Source organism: Hyla sarda, chromosome 1 (genome assembly GCF_029499605.1).
Source record: "Hyla sarda isolate aHylSar1 chromosome 1, aHylSar1.hap1, whole genome shotgun sequence".
NCBI lineage: Eukaryota > Metazoa > Chordata > Amphibia > Anura > Hylidae > Hyla > Hyla sarda.
In genome coordinates this window covers 41099002-41106674 of record NC_079189.1, presented here as the reverse complement: position 1 = coordinate 41106674, position 7673 = coordinate 41099002, and the positions used below count along the sequence as shown (strand labels likewise).

Genomic DNA, 7673 nt, shown 5'->3' with positions numbered 1-7673 from the left:
GGACTCCACGACCTGTTTGTAGTCATTGTAATAAGACTGGACACTGGAAGAGCCAATGTTGGGCTTTAAACGGGCATCCCCTGCAGTCGAGGACCGCACCCCGGGAGTAACCATTGAAGGTCCAGAATTAAGAAGCACCAAAATAGGACTATCGATGTATGTTGCCCCCTGCCCCTATGTACAAATTGTGGTAGAAGGGGTTAAATTGCAGGCCTTGATCGACACTGGGTCCCAAGTGTCCACTATTCCTCAAGGGGTGTTTTACAAATATTGGGGTCCTGAGATGTTTATGCGAGCCTAATGATGTAGACTTTCGGGTGATGGCAGGGAATGGGAAACCTGTACCGAAGCATGGCTGCTGTGAGCCCACAGTGCAAGTAGGGAATCATGTCCTCAGGGTACAAGGTGTTATTGTTACTAGTGTTGGTGATGAACATGCTGCTGAGTTTATTTTAGGAATGAACATCATGAGACACTGTTTTGATGACATAGTTAACTCATTGCGTGCCTCTCTTCCCTACATGTCACCCTCTGGCCAGCGAGCCGCGCAACACCACCTCAGGATACTCCAAGCTGACAAGTTCGCCAATCCTCAAGGGCAGATCTGCCGGTTGAGAATCCATGACATATGAGCTGTTACCCTGAAGCGCAGACGGAGACTATTATGTGGTGTCGTGCCTGACCGGGGGTGAAGAACCAAGATTATCAGACACTCCTGGAACCCATGCAACTGGAGGACTACCCTTTGGTATGTGCAGCTAGAAGCCTTGTGACTGTGAGAAATGGGAGAGTCTTGGTTCGAAGGATTAACCTCTCCCAAGCCGTTACGAGATTAACCAAGTATACTCCTATCGCTCAGTTACATCACCTGGACTCCCAAGACGTGATGTCCAAGCCACAAGTTGCTAGACAGTGGACTGCTCAGGCTTCCCAAGGGGCCGACAAGAGCCCTGTGGACCCATGGTGGACTCAGTTGCAGATAGGAGACGAAGATACTCCCCAGGACCAGGTTGGAGGAGTCAATCAAGTGGCTAAACAGTTCCAGGAAGCCTTCAGTAAACACCCCACCGATTTTGGCCGGACCACGATGATCCAGCATCGGATCCTATCTGGAGATAGTCCTCCCATCAAAGAGAGGCACTAGCCAGTCGCACCTGGGATGTACCAGACAGTGAAGATGATGCTGCAGGAGATGAAGGAAGAGCCAGAGTTCCTGGGCTGCTCCTTTAGTCCTTGTCAAAAAAAAGGATGGGACCATTTGATTTTGTGTGGATTACAGGAAGCTGAATAATGTAACCCACAAAGATGCCTATCCTCTTCCAAGGAAAGAAGAGTCCCTTACTGCCTTGGGATCCGGGGCCTATTTTTCAACACTAGACCTGACTAGTGGGTACGGGCAAGTGCCCATGGCCGAGGAAGATCGGGAGAAGACGGCGTTTGTGACCCTGGTGGGGCTCTTTGAGTTCAAAAGTATGCCCTTTGGACTTTGCAACGCATCGGCTACCTTTCAGCGCTTGATGGAGAGATGCCTCGGACACCTGAATTTCTAAAGTGTTCTTCTCTATCTGGATGATGTCATCGTTTATTCTCGGACATACCAAGAACACCTGGACCATCTCAGAGAAGTCTTCCAAGTCCTGACACAACATGGCCTGAAGGTCAAGCCCTCCAAGTGCCATTTGTTGAAACCCAAAGTCCACCATCTGGGACATGTCGTCAGTGCCAAAGGCGTACAACCTGATCCTGATAAAGCGAGTGTTGTAAAAGACTGGCCTACACCTAGAACTGTACGGGACATATGGAGTTTCTTGGGATTTGCGGGCTATTACACTTCGCTCAAATTGCTGGGCCCCTGACTACTCTGCTGCGAGGGATTGACAAAGAGAACTACAATGGAAGACTCCTGATACAGGCGGATGAAGACCAAGAAGTAGCCTTCCAGGCCCTGAAGTGCCTCTTTACTGAACCCCCCCCCCATCCTAGTGTACCCTGATTACAGCCAGCCATTCTGACTGTACACTGATGCCAGCTTTGAAGGTTTGGGGGCCATTCTGTCGCAGACACAGGGTGGTAAGGAGAGAGTTATATACTATAGTATATATACTAGAGCTACTTCAAGCTAGAACTCCTTGCTTTGGTCTGGGTGTTCACTGAAAAATTCAAGGACTATTTGGCAGCTACTCCCTTTACAGTCGACACAGATAACAATCCTTTGGCACATTTAAACACTGCCAAGCTGGGAGCCATTGAGCAACGCTGGGCCTCTCGATTGGCCAACTATGACTTCAACATCAAATATCGAAGTGGGAAGACCAATGTTAACACAGATGTTCTCTCCCGTATGGCCCCCAGGGAAGAACCACCAATGGAAGATGTGTGGGAAGATGTAGAGATGACGCCCTTTTACCAGAGGTTTTGTGAGTCAGAGTACTCTGACGGCTCAAGAAGGTGAAGACCCTGGGCTTCTTAAGGTCCCCGAAGATCTGTATACCTGGAAGACCTTGCAAGATGAGAGTCGGGTCATGGGGCATCTTCTGGACTATCTATTGCAGAAGAGAATGCCGACTAGGCTCCGCAAGGTGCAAGGGGACTTGGAGTTGAAGCAGTTGTGGCGACAGAGAAATCGTCTGTTCCTCCACAAAGGACTGCTATGCCAAAATTCCTTGGACCCAGTCTCCGGAGAACGCCTGCATCAGATTTTAGTCCCTCGAAGGGACGCAGCCATGGTTCTTAATGCCTATCATCACCAATCGGGACATTTTGGGGTCCACAAGACCGAGGCTACTATCCGAAGGAGGTTCTATTGGGTGTGGATGCGTGGAGATATTGAGAAGTGGTGTGCCGAGTGCACCATCTGCAGCATCACCAAGAACCCTCGCAAGGACACAAGAGCACCTCACATCCCATCCATACTGAACGGCCTGACAAACTGTTTGCTCTGGACCACGTGAAGTTATCCCCAACCCAATCGGGATATACCTATGCCCTGGCCATGGTGGGTGGTCGTTGTGCCCGTCAAGGATCTAACAGCCAGAACAGCTGCCCAGGTCTTCTACAGCCATTGGGTCCAACCTCTGGGGTGTCCTGAATCGGTCCTCACTGATCGAGGAAAAGTGTTGCTCACGAATATTCACGATACGAATTTTATTCGCGAATATAGCACTATATATTCGTAATTACGAATATTTTTTGTTTTTTGTTTTTTAACAGTACACATCACAGTGATCACCCCTCTCTGCTTCCAGCTTTTGTGGTGTAAAGAAGGCTCTAATACTACTGTGTGAGACTGGCGTGCGAATTTTCGCATATGCGAAAATGTGCATATGCTAATTTTCGCACATGCTAATTTTCGTTTATGCGATTTTTTGTATATGCTAATTTTCACATATGCTGATTTTCGCATACGCGAATTTTCGCATATGCGAAAATAAAACGTGAATATTACGAATATGCGAATTTAGCGAAGATATGACGAATATTCGTCCATATATTCGCAAAATATCGCTAATTCGAATATGGCCTATGCCGCTCAACACCATCGAGGAACTGCGTTTGAGGCTCAGTTATTTCAGGAACTCTGCCAGTTCCATGCTTGCAAGAAGCTCCGGACCACTGTATATCACCCTCAGGGGAATGGGTTGTGCGAATGGATTAATCAGGTATTCATCCACATGCTAAGGACATCTGTTTCAAAACATGAAGAGTGGCCCCGACTCCTGCCTGAACTGTTGGAGATTTACAATAATACTATCCACTGCTCCACCCGATACGCTCCCTTCTTCCTTATGATGGATTGACATGGCCAACTGCCCAACGATAGAGCCTTTGGGTTACAAGCACCTTTCAAATATTCCCCTCAAACTTCTCAAGATTGGGTTTCTGAGCATCGAAGGAGGATTGAAGAAGCTAAGGACATTGTGGAAAAGAAAATGGGCGAGGCTCAGTACAGGCAGCAAAAGGACTACAATTAGCATGCCTCCACTCAGCCACTGCAACTTGGGGATAGAGTCTGGCTCAGAAAGTTTCCTCGGTCACATAAACTGGATTCTCTGTGGGAGACGGAGCCTTACACTATTACGGCAATGCCATATCCCAACACTTATGTTTATGAAGTACAGAAGGTGGGGTTTCAACCACAAGTGGTCCACCGAAATAGGATAAAACTGTGCATGAAGGACTACTTGCCAGAGCCACTCCCTCCTGCTCTCTCAGAAGCAAGGCCAACAAAAGAGTATGTTCCAGGAGAGGAAATCCATCCTACAATGGACGTTCCACTGTTCTCCTCTCATCAGCCTGCAATGTTCTTCGGCCTACAGTGTCCGGCTTTAGCCCAACCAGCTTTGATCTCCTCGCCCAGCACCGATTGCACTCCAGTGACAGCTCCAAGTGCTACAGTGACAGTTCCAAGTACTCCAGTGACAGCTCCAAGCACTCCGGGACTCTCCTCACCAAGCCTCATGGGTCAGACCAGTCCTGCAGAAGATATGACTCCTGTTTCCAGTCCTCAAGTTATTCCCTCGGGGACTGAAGTTTCTAGAGAATTGTCTTTTAATGAGGTTCCTGGGAGTCAAGAAGTGGTGTTGCGTCTGTCTCAAAGGTCCACACAAGAGAAACTACCCTTAATATACCAAGACTGACCTTTCAAGTAGTACTGCACACATAGTACCTCAAATTAATCACTTAAGTGTACTTACCTCACTTAACCTTAGTACGCCAAACAACAAAAATATCTCACACTCAAGTAAATGCTCTAGGAATTGTAGCCTATGTCATTTTCCAATTCCTGCCACTGTTATGTACACCAACTGTTCTTTTCCCTGCCTGGCCAGTAGGTGCTCTTGCGAGTGAAAAATAATGCACGTAATCAAAAGGTAACCTAGGTAAGGTTTATCTGTTGTGTTCTAGAGATAAGAGCATGTAGCAAATGGACCGTAGTAGCCAGTTTATTGGTAGAAAGCCTCAGGCAAGCCAGTAAAACCCTCAGTGTACTAAACAGGTAACTAATATGGCAAAAATGTCTAGTGAGATTTAGAACTGTTAAGTAGGATGTATCTCATGTAAATAATATCATCCTGTTACTAAATTCATGAACCAAATAATCCTGTTCACGAGTTTACCCATACATACATAAGCATGGGTAATCTCATGAACAGGATTATTTGGTTCATGAATTTAGTAAAAAGAAAAAAAGAAAAAACACCATGCTCGCTGCGGGCACATGTTATGTTAGAATCAATAGGGTAATATGAAACACCAGACACTAATTGTGTTTTCTTCATCTTTTTATTGCGTTTTTGGCTATCAAATTTTTTGTATTTAAGGGTACGTTCACACAGGCGGATTTTTTTGCTGGTTTCCTGCTGTGTATTTGAAAGGGGTGGGCTCTTCTCGGCTGTCCGCAGCAGATTTTCCACGGCGGAATTTACGCTGCGGAAAATCCACCGCAAGCCCCAATGAAGTCAGTAGGGACTGCAGTGGATTTTCCGCCACGGAAAATCTGCTGCGGACAGCCGAGAAGAGCCCGCCCACTTTCAAGTACGCAGCGGGAAACCCGCCAAAATATACGTCCGTGTGAGCGTACCCTTATGAAGTTTTGGCATTTTTCTTCCCAATTTTTCAATAGAATCCCTTGAGTCACAAGATGAAAGAATCACATGACTTGTAAAGAGAAAAGCCAGGGAGAAAAAAAAATGCCAATAATAATAATAATAATGATAATAATCCTACACATAGGGGGAGATGTATGAAATCCTGTGCAGAGGAAGTTGACCAGTTGCCCATAGCAACCAATCAGATCGCTTCTTTCACTTTTCAGAGGCCTTTTTAAAAATGAAAGAAGCAAGCTGATTGGTTGCTATGGGCAACTGGTCAACTGGTTTTCCTCTTCACAGGTTTTGATAAATCTCCCCCAGTGTTTTTGTCAAAAATGCCACAAAGATGTCATTTTTGTAGAAAATAAATGAGGTGGGGCAGTTTTTGTGGTGTTTTTCAAAAATTGTGACTGTTACAAGGCTTAGGCTGGGATTAAACACAGTTTATATGTGGCAATTTTCAAATCACACATTGCTTTATCTTTGGCAGTCACCCCCCATGTCAGGGCATGCTGGGATTTGTAGTTTTGCTACAAGTGGACAGCCACAAGGGATAACTGATGCAGGCTGTTGGGGCCACAAAATGATGTTACAAATATTAAGCGTCTGTATAGGAGAAACAAATATAACGCACCCATAGGGAGTAGCGCCATTTTGTAAAAAATGCAAAAAATAAAATCCCTTAGATAACAGTCATGCAGAATATGTAAAAAAAGCTTTTTTTTAGGTTTCAGCCAATCAGAGAGCAGCACTGCTCAAATAGAACTCCCAGGAGGTAACAGCGTGTCACACATGTGATGTCATAACCATTGTCCACCAGAGAGCAGCACTGAGCAGATATAACACTGCTCCTGCTCATTCTTCACCAGTGAGGGGCCGGTGCTGGACACTGTAGGGACGCGGGAATGTGAAGTCAAAAACATGACTGTGACTGGTAAGTGCCACATTAGTGTTTAGTGCAGTACCATGTGCATTTCTACAATAAACATGTCAATAATCTTTATTTTGTTTTCCTATCTTAGATGCACTATTTCCAGCATGTGGAGTAGCATTTCCGGACTATGAAGAAGTTGGATGATGGCCTAGATTTCCGGACTTACAGCAAGACGTTGGATGAAGGCCTAGATTTCCGGACCTACAGCGAGAAGTTGGATGAAGGCACAGCCCCTCAAATCACGCACATACACAGACACATTTGCCCAAATTCTAGAGGTAACCTTCTTTAGTATGCCCAGAGGAAGGGCAATACAGTAGCCATGGATTCCCTACAGGTTTCCTCCCCTCTGGAGGTTTTTCCTGTCCTGAGTTAGTTACTGTACGCTCTTTGTGAGTGATGGGAGGTTACAAAAAATCCCTACACAAACATTTTAATAAATAATAAATAAAGTTTCCCTTTTTTAAACTGTTCTTTGACTTGTTCAACTCATTTAATTTTATTTCTGTGTGTGAAAAATAGTGTTAAAAAAATATGGATGACTTGAGGTTTTTTTTTGACAAATGTGTCAAATGTTGCTCTCCTGCACAATCTGCATAGTGCGGTGCAGAGAGAGGCGGCTGATGCTGGTTGGTATAGTTGCTGAGGCAACCGTAGCACACCCACCAAGTTCCGTGCATAAGCCTTTTTCTGATGAACGGGAACTTGCTAGGGGTCATACCAGGGGCGTAGGAACCGGGGGGGGGGACGGGGGGATGGATCCCCCCCCAAAAATTAAGGCTGGGGGACCGATAATGGCTTCATCCCCCCCCCCACTCAACGCCCGCTGCCCGCCGCCGCTACTACGCCCGCACCATGCCGCTCAGCACAGCACCCTGTCTGACTCTGAAGCTGTCCCTGTCTCCCAGTCCCAGTCTAAAACTTTACCTGGCACTGTGCAATGCTGTGCGGCCGGGCGGCTGGATCTGCGGAGGGATGTTGTGGAAGTGACGTCACTCCGCAGACCCGCGCAGTACGTCACGTCACTCGCCGAGACTGAGAGGAGACTGGAGAGGTGCTGCGGTAGTAGGTAAGTGTGTCTGTCTTTGTCTTTTACTATGTGTGTGTCAGTGTTTGTGTGTCTGACACTGTCAGCCAGTGTGCGTGTG

At 46.5% G+C, this 7673-nt stretch overlaps 1 long non-coding RNA gene across 2 annotated transcripts; it reads left to right on the top strand.

Moving 5' to 3' along the window:
- Positions 1-5888: 5888 nt before the first annotated feature.
- On the top strand, positions 5889-6994 carry LOC130345539 (uncharacterized). 2 transcript variants are annotated; one of them, XR_008884278.1, is made up of 3 exons: positions 5889-5913; positions 6319-6525; positions 6614-6994. It is a non-coding gene; the product is annotated as an uncharacterized LOC130345539 (long non-coding RNA). The 2 variants fall into 2 exon arrangements; XR_008884284.1 differs by lacking the exon at positions 5889-5913 and adding an exon at positions 5950-5964.
- The last annotated feature ends 679 nt before the right edge of the window (positions 6995-7673 follow it).